The sequence below is a fragment of the Crassostrea angulata genome, chromosome 2 (genome assembly GCF_025612915.1).
Source record: "Crassostrea angulata isolate pt1a10 chromosome 2, ASM2561291v2, whole genome shotgun sequence".
In the NCBI taxonomy this organism is placed as follows: Eukaryota; Metazoa; Mollusca; class Bivalvia; order Ostreida; family Ostreidae; genus Magallana; species Magallana angulata.
In genome coordinates this window covers 71669904-71685418 of record NC_069112.1, presented here as the reverse complement: position 1 = coordinate 71685418, position 15515 = coordinate 71669904, and the positions used below count along the sequence as shown (strand labels likewise).

Here is a 15515-nt window from a genome sequence, read left to right as displayed (position 1 = left end):
TTGATGCAGTAATTTCCACAGTTCTAACATTCATAAGTAGTTCACATGCTATCGTAGATTCAGACTAAACGGAAAAAAAGAAATATACATGCAACAGAAATATTATGCGGCTGCACAGGGGCCAAGCCCATTTCAACATTAATTTCAATGAAACCATAAATAAAGAAAGAGGTCGAACTCTGACCTAGATAGAAAACTACCAGCTCGCTTCAAAATCCTAAAAAATCAATTAATCTTTAAAACACTCGCAACGTGCAGGTATTGTTCATAAAAGTAATGTCTGAGATACACTCCTGCCGAATTTTAAGTTGATGGGTCTTACAATAGCGGAGATATACGCAATTATTCTCTCGAAGTCGCCAGTTTATTTTTACTCGGACATTTACCGGTCCAGAGCTGACGATGGGATTTTGCCTATGACAACAGCAGTATTGCAACAAGTCGAGAAACATTTGCAATAATCTTTTAAAATCTTACATCAAACGCAATTCATGGATTTATTTTTTACTTTTAAAGTTTTCAGAAAGAAGATATATAAAATGCCACAACATTTACATGCTAAACACTACATATGTAGGATGAAAGAGAGAGAGAGAGATAGAGAGAGAGAGAGAGATTAATCAGAAATCGATATGATCAGACACATAAATAACATTTATGTCTCTGATTTGATAACGAAATTTATAATTGTTTTATCTGCTTTTTCATATCTATTATATTTCTTTTTGTCTCAAGTTTTTTCTTTGCCGACAATAACTGCATAATAAAAAATTCTGGTAAGTCAGCAAATAAAATAACCTACATCATTAGAAATATAGTATGATTATTTATTTCCCATTTTCCCGAATTCAAACGATACCCAAGTGTTATGTCTAAATGACCAATGTTAAGCATTCAGTTGATAATAAAAATCGTTTTTTTAAATCCCAGACAGTCAATAGATTTGTTATTAAATCATTGAACAGTGAATTTCAAAAAATAACATCCGTAGACAATATCCCGTAACTAGAAAAAAATACGTTTGTTTTTTTTGACGTCAAATGTACATTAGCCTCTAGCCTCATTACTCCATGTTACCTGTAGTAGATCTTTTAGAGAGAGAGAGAGAGAGAGAGAGAGAGAGAGAGAGAGAGAGAGAGAGAGAGAGAGAGAGAGAGAGAGAGATTGATTTTAGTGTTCAGGATTTCAATATAAACGCAACATTTGTCAATAAACGCATGTATACATGCATACATGTACATATCTAAATGTTTGAATAAATACAAAACAACCTTTCTTTTTAAGCCACGTGAAATACTAAAAACGTTGGTGCATTGCTAAATGTTGTGTGTATACAATCATTGAAATGGCGGCATTTCTTTGATGCCGGCAAAGCGATCCAGTGAACTCTAATGCGGTCGAACTGCAGGGGTGCTTCGGCGGCATGTCTTTGATGCCGGCAATGCGACAATCGTCCGAATTTAGCGAGGAGTTGACAGAAAAGAGCTCTATATTTGTACTGAAAAAAAGCCGCTATTATTTTTATTTATGACAAAAAGAAAACGGAAAACATTCAAATCCATCATTATAAAGATAAAATCGTTAAACAAAACTCAGTTAAGCAAGAAAAAATAATCGGCACTCGGGGACTGAACCCGGGTCGCCTGGACACAAGTCCACCACTCTAACGACTGAGCTACGCGGACTCTCACTTCAGAACTTTGGAGCCCAAAATCTCGAGAATGCATGGATCGATTTTAAAACAGATTTCATATTCAAAGGTTTTTAGAGTGTCTCTATCAAATAGTAACATAAAAAAAATTCAAATTCAAAAAATTGAAAAATTAAGGTTTTTCATTTCCTTCCGCTGACAACCGGAAGTGACGGCGGACGTTCGGATATGCGTAGTACACTGCGGCCGTTCACTCTCTACGATCTCTGAAAATTTGAAAGTTCTATCCTAAATACTTTTGGGGAAAACTCGTGAACAAGCAAAAACATAAAATCTTTAATATCTTGGGACCGGAAGTGACGAACAAAAAAATCCCACGTACTTTTCTTACAAATTTTGTCATAAACAAGATCTGAAAGTTTTATCAAAATCGGCTGAAGCGTTTTTGAGAAAACGTGGGAGAAAAAAAAAAAGAATAATAATAATAGAGGAAAAGAAACAAAGCAAAAACAATAAGGTCTTCCGTTTCCAACGGAAGACCTTAACAAGATACGATCTCGTTACTAGTAACGAGTAGGTCTTCCGTTCAATTTTCAAACGATACGATTAAAATATCAATGAAACTTCAGAATTCTCCCTCAAACACTCCCATTTCGATAATGTATACGATTGTCAATATCTTTTAAAATGCTTAACAAAGAGTTTTGCTTTTTAACATACAGCACATTAAAGATTAAAGATTTTAGTCCCCTAAAATCTCTAAAGACGTCATCAATGGGTTTGGAAATGAGTCCGTTCAATTTTTAAACGATACGATTAAAATATCAATGAAACTTCAGAATTCTCCCTCAAACACTCCCATTTCGATAATGTATACGATTGTCAATATCTTTTAAAATGCTTAACAAAGAGTTTTGCTTTTTAACATACAGCACATTAAAGATTTAAGATTTTAGTCCCCTAAAATCTCTAAAGACGTCATCAATGGGTTTGGAAATGAGTTTTTACAAACTGATATTGCTGCGATCAACAACTTTGTTTCTAAATGCATTACAAAATCTTGATCATTTTTAACGTATGAGTAATAGAGTTTAGGAGTCTATTGGCCCCTAATTTAAGGGGCCAACCCCTTTTTCTTGATTTTATACGAAAGGTCTCATGAATACTAACATGTTTTGTTGTTACATCCATCTAAAATTGATGATCACTTTTGAGATACAAATGATTGAATATTTTAGGGGCCAGCCCTCTAGATCCTTAATGGGGACAGAAATTCGTGTTTTGATAAGTAGAATCAATTTAAATCATTTAATCAAACATTTTCTCTTCTTTGATGTCTAAGAAAATATGTCTACTTCTCTAGTTATATTGCGTCAAAGTTTAAGTAATAGGCCCCTAAAAATCCCTAATTACGTAATAAATGGGCGTGGCAATGATTTTTTCAAATAGATATTGGTACGATCAAAAACTTTGCTTCTATAATGCATTACAAAATCTTTATATTGTTTTTAAGTTATTTGTAATAGAGTTAACGAGTACCTTGGCCCCTAAAAAAGGGGCCAGCCCCTTTTTCTTGATTTCTTTGAAAAGGTCTTAAGAATACAAACATTTTTTGTTCTTACACCCATGTAAAATTGTTGATCATTTTTGAGATATAAATGATTGAATATTTTAGGGGCCAGCCCTCTAGATCCTTAATGGGGACAGAAATTCGTGTTTTGATAAGTGGAATTAATTTAAATCATTTATTCAAACATTTTCTCTTCTTTGATGTCTAACAAAATATGTATACTTCTCTAGTTATTTTTCGTGAAAGTTTAAGTACTTTGGCCCCTAAAAATCCCTAATTACGAAATAAATGGGCGTGGCAATAATTTTTTCTAATAGATATTGGTACGATCAACAACTTTGCTTCTATAATGCATCACAAAATCTTTATCGTTTTTAAGTTATTTGTAATAGAGTTTACGAGTGCATTGGCCCCTAAAAAAAGGGGCCAGCCCCTTTTTCTTGATTGCGTTGGAAATAACTTTTGATTCTCTACCACTTTTGTTATATAAATCTTAACAAAATATCAACTAATAAAAAGATACAGATCAAAACGTGTGAAAATTTTGAATGAAAATTCGTACTCAATTTTCGTGCCCAGGCGAGCTCCAAGAAATGGCGCCACTGGCGTAAAACAAAATAATAGTGCACAACTTCAGACTATAGACTACCTATCCTGAAAATTTCATAGTCATATCTCTGATAGTTTCTGAGATCAGCTCTGCACAAAATAGGTCGTAAAAAACTACAAAATGGTCGATAAATCGGTACCGGAAGTGAAAACAACAAAAATTTCAAAAACATATAAAATTCAGATGATGACTCATCATCTGTGAAAAAATGTTGAAAATTGGTCGAATAGTTTTCGAGAAATCGCGTGCACAAAATTTGGAAAAAATGATAATAATAACTAGACACGATCTCGTTGCGAGCAACGAAGAGGTCTTCCGTCTGATTTTAGAATTTGAGATATATGTTAGATCTTGATTTTGCTAAACATGATTTAGAATAGAAAAACGGGGTCTACATTCTCAGGGCCAGATACTATTTTGTTTCAGGGATAAGAGCTTTGTTCAACAAGGGTTTAGAAATTCGTCACCGTTCTTGAGATATCTGAGAAAAAAAAAAATTAGGGGCCAGTCCCGTACCTCCTTATTGGAGCCGCTGAACCAAATTTTGAAGGTTGCATTTTGTAAAGTACATCATTTTGAGTATCTTTTCTTCTACACTGCATTTCAAAACATTTTCCTTGGTGAGATATAGCTGGTCATAGTTTGTGGACCCTTGACCCCTAAAAAATCCTTATTCCATAACACATGAAAAAATCATCACATTACTTGGATACAGAACTGTAAGATAAACATATTTGCTTCTATAGCCTTTCATTAAATTTCCCTCAGTAAAGAGCTACAGATGAAACATTTTAGAGCCCTTTAGTTTCCTAATTTTAGGGGCCAGCCCCTTTTTTGATATCAAATAAAAGGTCAATTGAATCTCAACACATTTTGTTAAACAACTGTTTAGAAATTCGTTACAGTTCTTGAGATATATGGGAAAGAACGTTTAAGGGGCTGATCCCTTAACTCCTTATAGGGGCCATTTAACGAAATTTTGAAAATTGCATCTTATTGCGTACATCTTTCTGAGTATCTTTTCTTCTTTACTGCATTTCAAAATATATTTCCTTTCTGAGATATTTGTGATCAACATTCTATAATTTTGGCCCCTAAAAAACCCTTATTATGTAACACATGATAAAATCATTACATTGCTTGGATACATAACTGTAAGATAAACATATTTGCTTCTATAACCGTTCACAAAATATCCCTCAGTAAAGGGCTACAGATTAAAGACTTTAGAGGCCTTTGGTCCCCTAATTTAAGGGGCCAGCCCCTTTTTCTCGGTATCAAATAAAAGGTCATTTTATTCTACACAAATTTTGTTCAACAAGTGTTTAAAATATCGTTACCGTTTTGGAGATATATGAGAAAGAAGGTTTTAGGGGCCGGTCCCTTAACTCCTTTTAGGGGCCGTTTAACGAAATTTTGACAGTTGCATTTTGTTGAGAACATCATTTTGAACAACTTTTCTTCTGTACTGCATTACAAAATATTTTTCCTTTCTGAGATATGGGTGATCAAAACTTTTGACTTTTGGCCCCTAAAACCCCTTAATTACGTAACACATGATAAAATCATTACATTACTTGAATACATAACTTTAAAATAAACACATTTGCTTCTACATCATTTCACAAAATATCTTTCAGGAAAGGGCTACAGATTAAAGACTTTAGAGGCCTTTGGTCCCCTAATTTAAGGGGCCAGCCCCTTTTTCTTGGTATCAAATAAAATGTCATTTAATTCTACACATATTTTGTTCAACAAGTGTTTCAAATATCGTTACCGTTTTGGAGATATATGAGAAAGAAGGTTTTAGGGGCAGGTCCCTTAACTCCTTTTAGGGGCCGTTTAACGAAAGTTTGAAGGTTGCATTTTGTTGAGAACAGCATTTGAAACAACTTTTCTTCTGTATTGCATTACAAAATATTTTTCCTTTCTGAGATATGGGTGATCAAAATTTTGGACTTTAGGCCCTTCAAAACCCTTAATTACGTAACATATAATAAAATCATTACATTACTTGGATACATAACCGTAAGATAAACATATTTGCTTCTATAACATTTCACAAAAAATTTCTCAGTAAAGGGCTACAGATAAAAGACTTTAGAGGCCTTTGGTCCCCTTATTTGAGGGGCCAGCCCCTTTTTCTTGATATCAAATGAAAGGTCCTGTAAATATTAACCTTTCTTACATTACATGTATTAACAAAATATTTTTCGGAAAAGAGATAAACAAAGAAAACAAGAAAAAAATACGACATTTTTTTAAACTCAATTTTCGGGTCCAGGCGAGCTTCGGCGCCTTTCAATCCAGTTCAAAATGAAATAAAATTGCAAATCTACAATCTTTTGTCTACCATTCCATGAAAGTTTGAACTCAATATCTGTTATAGTTTAGGAGAAGTTAGAGTAACAAGCAACCCCTCTAAAAATCGCTAAAACGTCAATATCTCAAAAACGGAAGTGATGTCATCAATATAATTAAAAAGCTATAAGATTTCGATCACTATCTATCTTATCTGAAAGTTTCATGACAATCGGTTGAGCCGTTTCTGAGAAATCGCGTGCACAAAATTTGTAAGAAAAAAAATAATAACTAGAACTTTTTTTGTCTTCAACAAAAAGTAAGGGCTTTTCGACATCCCCTTTCCCTTTTTTGATTGTAAATGTCAGGTAAAATCTTATCTATTTTTTATTTAAAAACTCTTAACCCCCTTGGTATAATCAGTTGCCTATTAGAAATATAACCTTATAAATAATGCAATGTCAAAAAAAGTTAACTTCAGCACTTTAAAAGTAAATATACTTTTAATTTCTAAAAGAATATTTCCAAAACATCATAAAAAAGTAAGCATTCCTTTCGCAAATAGAAACGTGGTATGCCTAGAGTATTAATGTTCTACGTTCATTGAGCAAACCGAGATAACTCTTTCTAAATCATTTTTTCAACTTTTAAAAAGTTGCAATATTCACACCCTTAATACTCCTATAAGAAGTCAAAAAATGGCCCTACGGACCATAATTTTTAAATTGTACTCTTTACTCAAAACTTAAAACCGAAAAGATTTTAAAAGTCGGATGAAAAATAAAAAAGATACAGCTAAAGGGTTTTTTTTAGCTTTGACCCCTCTAGATCCCTTATCTTTCAAAATTTTTATCTCAAAATATTTTCAAGTCTGCAAATTAGGTCCCTTAATATAAATATTAAATATGGAAATATTTACTTGAAAACTGTTTGAGAAAAAGTGGCACGCATGAATTCAGTTTAACATTAAACCACCCATAGACGATTTTCTATTAACTTAAAAAACCGGAAGTTCTCAATGGTTTCAAACGAAACTTTAAATATATGATTATTATGACAGTTTTAACATTTTCCATTCCTCATTTAAAAAATTTAGTGGTTATTTCAATTTTCAGTTTTTTCATCCCCCCTTTTTTCATAGTTTGAAGTCTAATATCTCAAAAACAGAAAGAGATACAAAAAAGTTGTCGCTTACGATTTTGTATATCATACTATGAAGTATCTAGATCCAAAATTTCTTAGTTAATAATCAAAAAATAAGATAGATACAAAGGTCCTTTTAATATTTTGTTTTATGCATGTGTAAACCGGAAGTATATAGACCGGAAGTCCAAAAAAGGACATACGGGAGAACTAAACAATTGCTAAAAGAAGCTAACATTAAATTTTGATTTTTCTATTCCGTTTTCAAAAAATCCATGACGAAACTTTGTCGAGAAGAATAATAATAATAAAACAGAACGAAAACAATAGGTCTTTTCGACCGAAAGTCGAAAAGCCCTAATAATAATAATAATAGGGAAAAAGAAACCGAACGAAAACAATAAGGTCTTCCGTTGGAAACGGAAGACCTTAATAAGAAACAGTACGAAAACTATAAGGTCTTCCGTTGGAAACGGAAGACCTTAATAATAATAACTAGATACGATCTCGTTACGAGTAACGAGTAGGTCTTCCTTGCGATTTCTGTTTTAAATCATACCATGAATAATCGATACAATTTTCGAATTATCCCCCCCCCCCACTTTCAGATAATGTATACAAATCCATTATTACGTAATAAATGGGTGTGGCAATGAGTTTTCCAGATAGATATTGCTACAATTAACAACTTTGCTTTTATAATGCATTACGACATCTTAACCGTTTTTATGTAATTTGTAATAGACTTTACGAGTTTCTTGCCCCCCCTCCCCCCCCCCCCAAAGAAAAAAAAGGGGACAGCCCCTTTTTCTTGAATTCTTTGAAAAGGTCTTAAGAATACTAACAATGTTTGTTCTTACACCCATCTAAAATTGTTGATCATTTTTGAGATCAAATGTATGAATATTTTAGGGGCCAGCCCTCTAGATCCTTAATGGGGACAGAAATTCGTGTTTTGATAAGTGGAATCGATTTAAATCATAAATTCAAACATTTTCTTTTCTATGATGTCTAGCAAAATATGTCTACTTCTCTAGTTATATTGCGTCAAAGTTTAAGTACTTTAGCCCCTAAAAATTCCCAATTACTAATTATAAATGGGCGTGGCAATGATTTTTTCTAATAGATATTGATACGATCAACAACTTTGCTTCTATAATGCATTACAAAATCTTTATCGTTTTTAAGTTACTTGTAATAGAGTTTACGAGTGCCTTGGCCCCTAAAAAAAGGGGCCAGCCCCTTTTTCTTGATTTGTTTGAAAAGGTCTTGAGAATACAAATATTTTTTGTTCTTACACCCATGTAAAATTGTTGATCATTTCTGAGATACAAATGATTGAATATTTTAGGGGCCAGCCCTCTAGATCCTTAATGGGGACAGAAATTCGTGTTTTGATAAGTGGAATCAATTTAAATCATTTATTCAAACATTTTCTCTTCTATGATGTCTAACAAAATATGTATACTTCTCTGGTTATTTTTCGTCAAAGTTTAAGTACTTTGGCCCCTAAAAATCCCTAATTACGAAATTCCCGCATTTAAAGAGTTGCTGAATTGTTCCCCAGATCCAAGCGCCGATAGTCTTACGTGTAGTTGTTTGTGTACATATCTACAGACAATTTTGTTTGTTTGTTAGAGATTAGGAAAAATCATTGAACTAACAAAGTAGAAGTAAGATATATTCAGACCATATACACGACGGGATGTGATGAGTTACCAAACAGGTGTTCGCGGAAAGGTGTGAATAACGGCATCTCGAGTACACCTGTTCAGACGTCCAAATATACACACAGTTAGTTGTAAATTCCAATGACACCTAACAAGACAGACAATAACACCTGTTGTGTATAGAACCCAAGATGAAAGACAATGCTGTGTATCTGATCAGCTTCCGTACATCGCACGAGTGATTTTTTCATGTGAAATCACGAGGCCATTACGAACTATACGGAAATAAAGTTGAAAATTATTTTATGAAATGCGGGTATATTTTTAATACATGTACAATGCATGAATATAATTTAAGAAGAGTTTGTACATGCATTTATCTATAATCTATAATATAAAAGTGATTTTTTGTTTATTTATTGCTACATTAATAGCTGAAGTCCAAATTATTCGAGTCACCGGTAATATGGGGTTGTTATTTACTATAGCACATCAACAGCACATGTTTTTAGAAAAACATGGTCTGAAATGTTTTCTTTTCTCATTTTTAATTGGTTTAAAGTAAGGCAGTAAATTAATTAATAAATCAGAAAGTGTTTACAGATAACAGAAATAAGACGTTTAAGCTCCCGACATTTTAATAGGATCGTCAGTTACAACATCACGTGTGTTAAGAAAAAAAACAAGATGAATTAAATTGATTTGAATTTTGATTATATATTAAATGATTATTAAATATTTTTGGTGGATTTATTTCAATTTATTTAAGAACAAATGAATTAAAAGGTGCCCATTTACGTCGAGTTTTCAGATCACAAAAAAATTAACTTCACGTTGACAGCCTCGACAACTTTCTGGGTCCGTGCAACTTAAGTCGACATTCTTTTTTTTTAAATATGAAAAGGATGTATATGTTTCAACCCTTGTTTAGCCATAATTTCTTTATTTCTAAACATACGCTATATCTATCAACGTCTCAGGTAACGATATCCACGGAGTAACACAGTGGCCACGGAGTTACACAGGCGGCCTCGGTGCGACACGGTGCTTTTTCTTGAATTTTCCAATACACATACACGGTGTCACACCGTGTGCACGGTGCGACACAGACCGTTTTCCACCGTGTTTTTTACACGGTGGGTGTCGGGATACTCGTGAGCTGTACTGTATAATAAATATAAAACGGAAAACATTAAAATCCATCATTTTAAAGATAAAATCGTTAAACAAAACAAAATTAAGAAAAAACCAACATTCGGCATGTTTTTGATACCGGCAATGCGACGAACGTCTAAATTTAGAGAGCTGCTGACAGAAAAGAGCTCCATATTTGTACTGAAAAAAGCCGATATTATTTTTAATTATGACAAAAATAAAACGAAAAACATTAAAATCCATCATTTTAAAGACGAAATCATTAATCAAAACACAAATAAGAGAGAAAAAACATTCGGCACTCAGGGACTGAACCCGGGTCGTCTGGGCACAAGTCCAACACTCTAACGACTGAGCTACGCGGACCTTCGCTTCAGAATTTTGGAGCCCAAAATCTCAAGAATGCGTGGATCGATTTTTAAACAAATTTCATATTTAGAAGTTTTGAGGGCGTCTCTATCGAATGAAATAATTAAAAAAATGCAAATCCAAAAATTTGAAAAATTAAGGTTTTTCATTTCCTCCCGGTGACGACCGGAAGTGACGGCGGACGTTCGGATATGCGTAGTACACTGCGGCTGGACACTTTCTATCATCACTGAAAATTTAAAAATTCTATCTTAAATACTTTTGGAGAAAGCTCGTGAACAAGCTAAAACATAAAATCTTTAATATCTCGGGACCGGAAGTGACGACCAAAAAAAGCCCATGTACTTTTCTTACAAATTTTGTCATGAACAAGATCTGAAAGTTTTATCAAAATCGGCTGAAGCGTTTTTGAGAAAACGTGGGAGAAAAAAAAAAATAATAATAATAGAGGAAAAGAAACAAAGCAATAACAATAAGGTCTTCCGTTGGAAACGGAAGACCTTAATAATAATAATAAGAAACAGTACGAAAACAATAAGGTCTTCCGTTGGAAACGGAAGACCTTAATAATAACTAGATACGATCTCGTTACGAGTAACGAGTAGGTCTTCCTTGCGATTTCTGTTTTTAATCACACCATGAATAATCGATATAATTTTAGAATTACCCCCCCCCCCCAAACACACACTTTCAGATAATGTATACAAATCCCTAATTACATAATAAATGGGTGTTGCAATGAGTTTTGCAGATAAATATTGCTACAATTAACAACTTTGCTTTTATAATGCATTACGAAATCTTAATCGTTTTTATGTAATTTGTAATAGACTTTACGAGTTTCTTGCCCCTTCCCCCCCCCCCCAATAAAAAGGGGGCCAGCCCCTTTTTCTTTATTTCTTTGAAAAGGTCTTAAGTATACTAACAATTTTTGTTCTTACACCCATCTAATATTGTTGATCATTTTGAGATAAAAATGTATGAATAGTTTAGCGGCCAGCCCTCTAGATTCCTTAATGCGGACAGAAATTCGTGTTTTGATAAGTGGAATCGATTTAAATCATAAATTCAAACATTTTCTCTTCTATGATGTCTAGCAAAATATGTCTACTTCTCTACTTAAATTGCGTCAAAGTTTAAGTACTTTGGCCCCTAAAAATCCCCAATTACGTAATAAATGGGCGTGGCAATGATTTTTTCTAATAGATATTGGTACGATCAACAACTTTGCTTCTATAATGCATTTCAAAATCTTTATCGTTTTTTAGATATCTGTAATAGAGTTTACGAGTGTCTTGGCCCCTAATTTAAGGGGCCAGCCCCTTTTTTCTTAAATTCAATCGAAAGGTCTCACAAATTCTAACATTGTTTGTTCTGACATCTATTTAAAATTGTTGTTCATTTTTGAGATACAAATGTTTAAATATTTAAGGGGCCAGCCCTCTAGATCCTTGATGGGGACAGAAATTCGTGTTTTGATAAGTGGAATCAATTTAAATCATAAATTCAAACATTTTCTCTTCTATGATGTCTAACAAAATATTTCTACTTCTCTAGTTATATTGCGTCAAAGTTTAAGTACTCTGGCCCCTAAAAATCCCTTATTACGTTATAAATGGGCGTGGCAATGATTTTTTCTAATAGATATTGGTACGATCAACAACTTTGCTTCTATAATGCATTACAAGATCTTTATCGTTTTTAAGTTATTTGTAATAGAGTTTAAGAGTGCGTTGGCCCCTAAATAAAGGGGCCAGCCCCTTTTTCTGGATTTTGTTGGAAAGAACTTTTGATTATCTACCAGTTTTGTTATATATGTCTTAACAAAATATCAACTGATAAAAAGATATAAATCAAAACGTGTGAAAATTTTGAATGAAAATTTGTACCCAGTTTTCGTGCCCAGGCGAGCTCCAAGAAATGGCGCAACAGGCATTTAACAACTACATGCTGCACAACTCCAAACTATCGTCTACCTTTCCTGAAAATTTGATATTCATATCTCTTATGGTTTCCGAGTTTATAGCTGCACAAAATGGGTCGTCAAAAATTACAAAATGGCCGACAATTCGGTACCGGAAGTGACTACGAAAAAATTAAGAAAAATGTATTAAGTTTAGATCACGCCCTAACATCTGTGAAAAAATGGTTGAGATCGGTCGAATAGATTCCGAGAAATCGCGTGCACAAAATTTGGAAAAAAATAATAATAATAATAAATAATAATAAGAAGAAGAAACAGTACGAAAACAATAAGGTCTTCCGTTGGAAACGGAAGACCTTAATAATAATAAGAAACAGTACGAAAACAATAAGGTCTTCCGTTCGAAACGGAAGACCTTAATAATAACTAGATCTCGTTACGAGTAACGAGTAGGTCTTCCGTCCGATTTTGTTTTCATATGATACGATGAAATATCGATATTCTCTGCCAAATCTGCGATCTTGGTGCATCGAGGTTTTTTGTCTCGAGACCGAAAACGGACGAACAAAAGAGGTTATGAAAATAAAAGCTAGGGTTTTTTTTTATACATTTGTTTAGTGTACACCACTGTTAATCATGGAAGATGAAACACCAAAGATAATCAGTTAAACTTGTGAAAAAAATGAATTGTTTGAACTCTTCTGGTGAGTACCGGAAGTGACGGTTGACAAAAGAAAACCCGTTAAATATATCTTCAATCGATTGTCTATCATTTATAAAAGTTTGTGTCTCAATCACTTACAGTGACTAAAATCTCGCTGGTATCAATTTTTTAAAAAGGCTAGGTACCAAAGATATTTGAAATCTTGATTGTTTTCAAGTTATCTGTAATAGAGTTTACGAGTGTCTTGGCCCCTCATTAAAGGGGCCAGCCCCTTTTTCTTGAGTTCAATCGGAAGGTCTCACGAATACTAACATTTTTTGTTCTTACACCCATCTAAAATTGTTGTTCATTTTTGAGATACAAATGATTGAATATTTTAGGGGCCAGCCCTCTAGATCCTTAATGGGGACATACTTTAGAGTTTTGATAAGTGGAATAGATTAGAATCATCAATGCAAACATTTTCTTTTCTACATTGCCTTACAAAATATGTCTCCTTCTCTAGATATATTGCATCAAAGTTTAAGTACTTTGGCCCCTAAAAATCCCTAATTACGTCATAAATGGGTGTAAAATGATTTTACCTCATAAATATTGCTACAATCAACAACTTTGCTTCTATATTGCATTACAAAATTTTGATCATTTTTAAGTTATTTGTAATAGAGTTTACGAGTGTCTTGGCCCCTAATTTAAGGGGCTAGCCCCTTTTTCTTGATTTCGTTGGAAAGAACGTTTAGTTACCTACTACTTTTGTAATATATGTCTTAACAAAATATAAACTGATAAAAAGATACAGATGAAAACGTATTAAAATTTTGAATGAAAATTCGTACTCAAATTTCGAGCCCAGGCGAGCTCCAAGAAATGGCGCCACTGGCGTAAAACAACATAATAGTGCACAACTTCAAACTATAGACTACCTATCCTGAAAATTTCATAGTCATATCTCTGATAGTTTCTGAGATCTCCTCTGCACAAAATATCTTGTAAAAATGTACAAAATGGCCGATAAATCGGTACCGGAAGTGCTGACAGGAAAAATCTCATAAACGTATGAAGTTTACATCAAGTCTCATCTTCTGTGAAAAAATGGTCGAAATCGGTCGAACAGTTTTTGAGAAATCTCGTGCACAAAATTTGTGGAAAAAAATAATAATAACTAGATACGATCTCGTTACGAGTAACGAGTAGGTCTTCCGTTCAATTTTTCAAACGATTCGATTAAAATATCAGTGAAATTTCAGAATTCTCCCTCAACCACCTCCTTTTAGATAATGTATACGATTGTCAATATCCTTTAAAATGCTTAACAAAGAGTTTTGCTTTTTAACATACAGCACATTAAAGATTAAAGATTTTAGTCCCCTAAAAACTCTAATTACGTCATCAATGGGTTTGAAAATGAGTTTTACAAACAGATATTGCTGCTATCAACAACTTTGCTTCTATAATGCATTACAAAATCTTGATCATTTTTAAGGTATGAGTAATAAAGATTAGGAGTCTATTGGCCCCTAATTTAAGGGGCCAGCCCCTTTTTCTTGATTTTATACGAAAGGTCTCATGAATACTAACATTTATTGTTCTTACATCCATCTAAAATTGTTGATCACTTTTGAGATACAAATGATTGAATATTTTAGGGGCCAGCCCTCTAGATCCTTAATGGGGACAGAAATTTGTGTTTTGATAAGGGGAATCAATTTAAATCATTTTTTCAAACATTTTCTCTTCTATGATGTCTAACAAAATATGTATACTTCTCTAGTTATATTGCGTCCAAGTTTAAGTACTTTGGCCCCTAAAAATCCTTAATTACGTAATAAATGGGCTTGGCAATGATTTTTTCAAATAGATATTGGTACGATCAACAACTTTGCTTCTATAATGCATTACAAAATCTTTATCGTTTTTAAGATACTTGTAATAGAGTTTACGGAGGCCTTGGCCCCTAAAAAAAGGGGCCAGCCCCTTTTTCTTGATTTGTTTGAAAAGGTCTTAATAAAACAAATATTTTTTGTTCTTACACCCATGTGAAATTGTTGATCATTTTTGAGATACAAATGATTGAATATTTTAGGGGCCAGCCCTCTAGATCCTTATTGGGGACAGAAAATCATGTTTTGATTGATGGAATCGATTTAAATCATTTATTCAAACATTTTCTCTTCTATGATGTCTAACAAAATATGTATACTTCTCTAGTTATTTTTCATCAAAGTTTAAGTACTTTGGCCCCTAAAAATCCCTAATTATGTAATAAATGGGCGTGGCAATGATTTTTTCTAATAGATATTGGTACAATGAACAACTTTGCTTCTATACAGTGCTGCTATCGTGAAAGTTGACAAAAGTATCCTATCCTATCCTATATCCTGTATCCTGCATCCTATCCTGCAAATAAGCTCTATCCTATCCTATCCTATCCCATACTTTCAAAATATAGGAATGCAAG

At 33.3% G+C, this 15515-nt stretch overlaps 1 protein-coding gene across 1 annotated transcript in view; it reads left to right on the top strand.

The window, feature by feature from the left end:
- Nucleotides 1–15515, top strand: part of LOC128174829 (uncharacterized) — a 218200-nt gene that overhangs the window by 81582 nt on the left and 121103 nt on the right. The gene's annotated exons all lie outside the window — the stretch shown is intronic.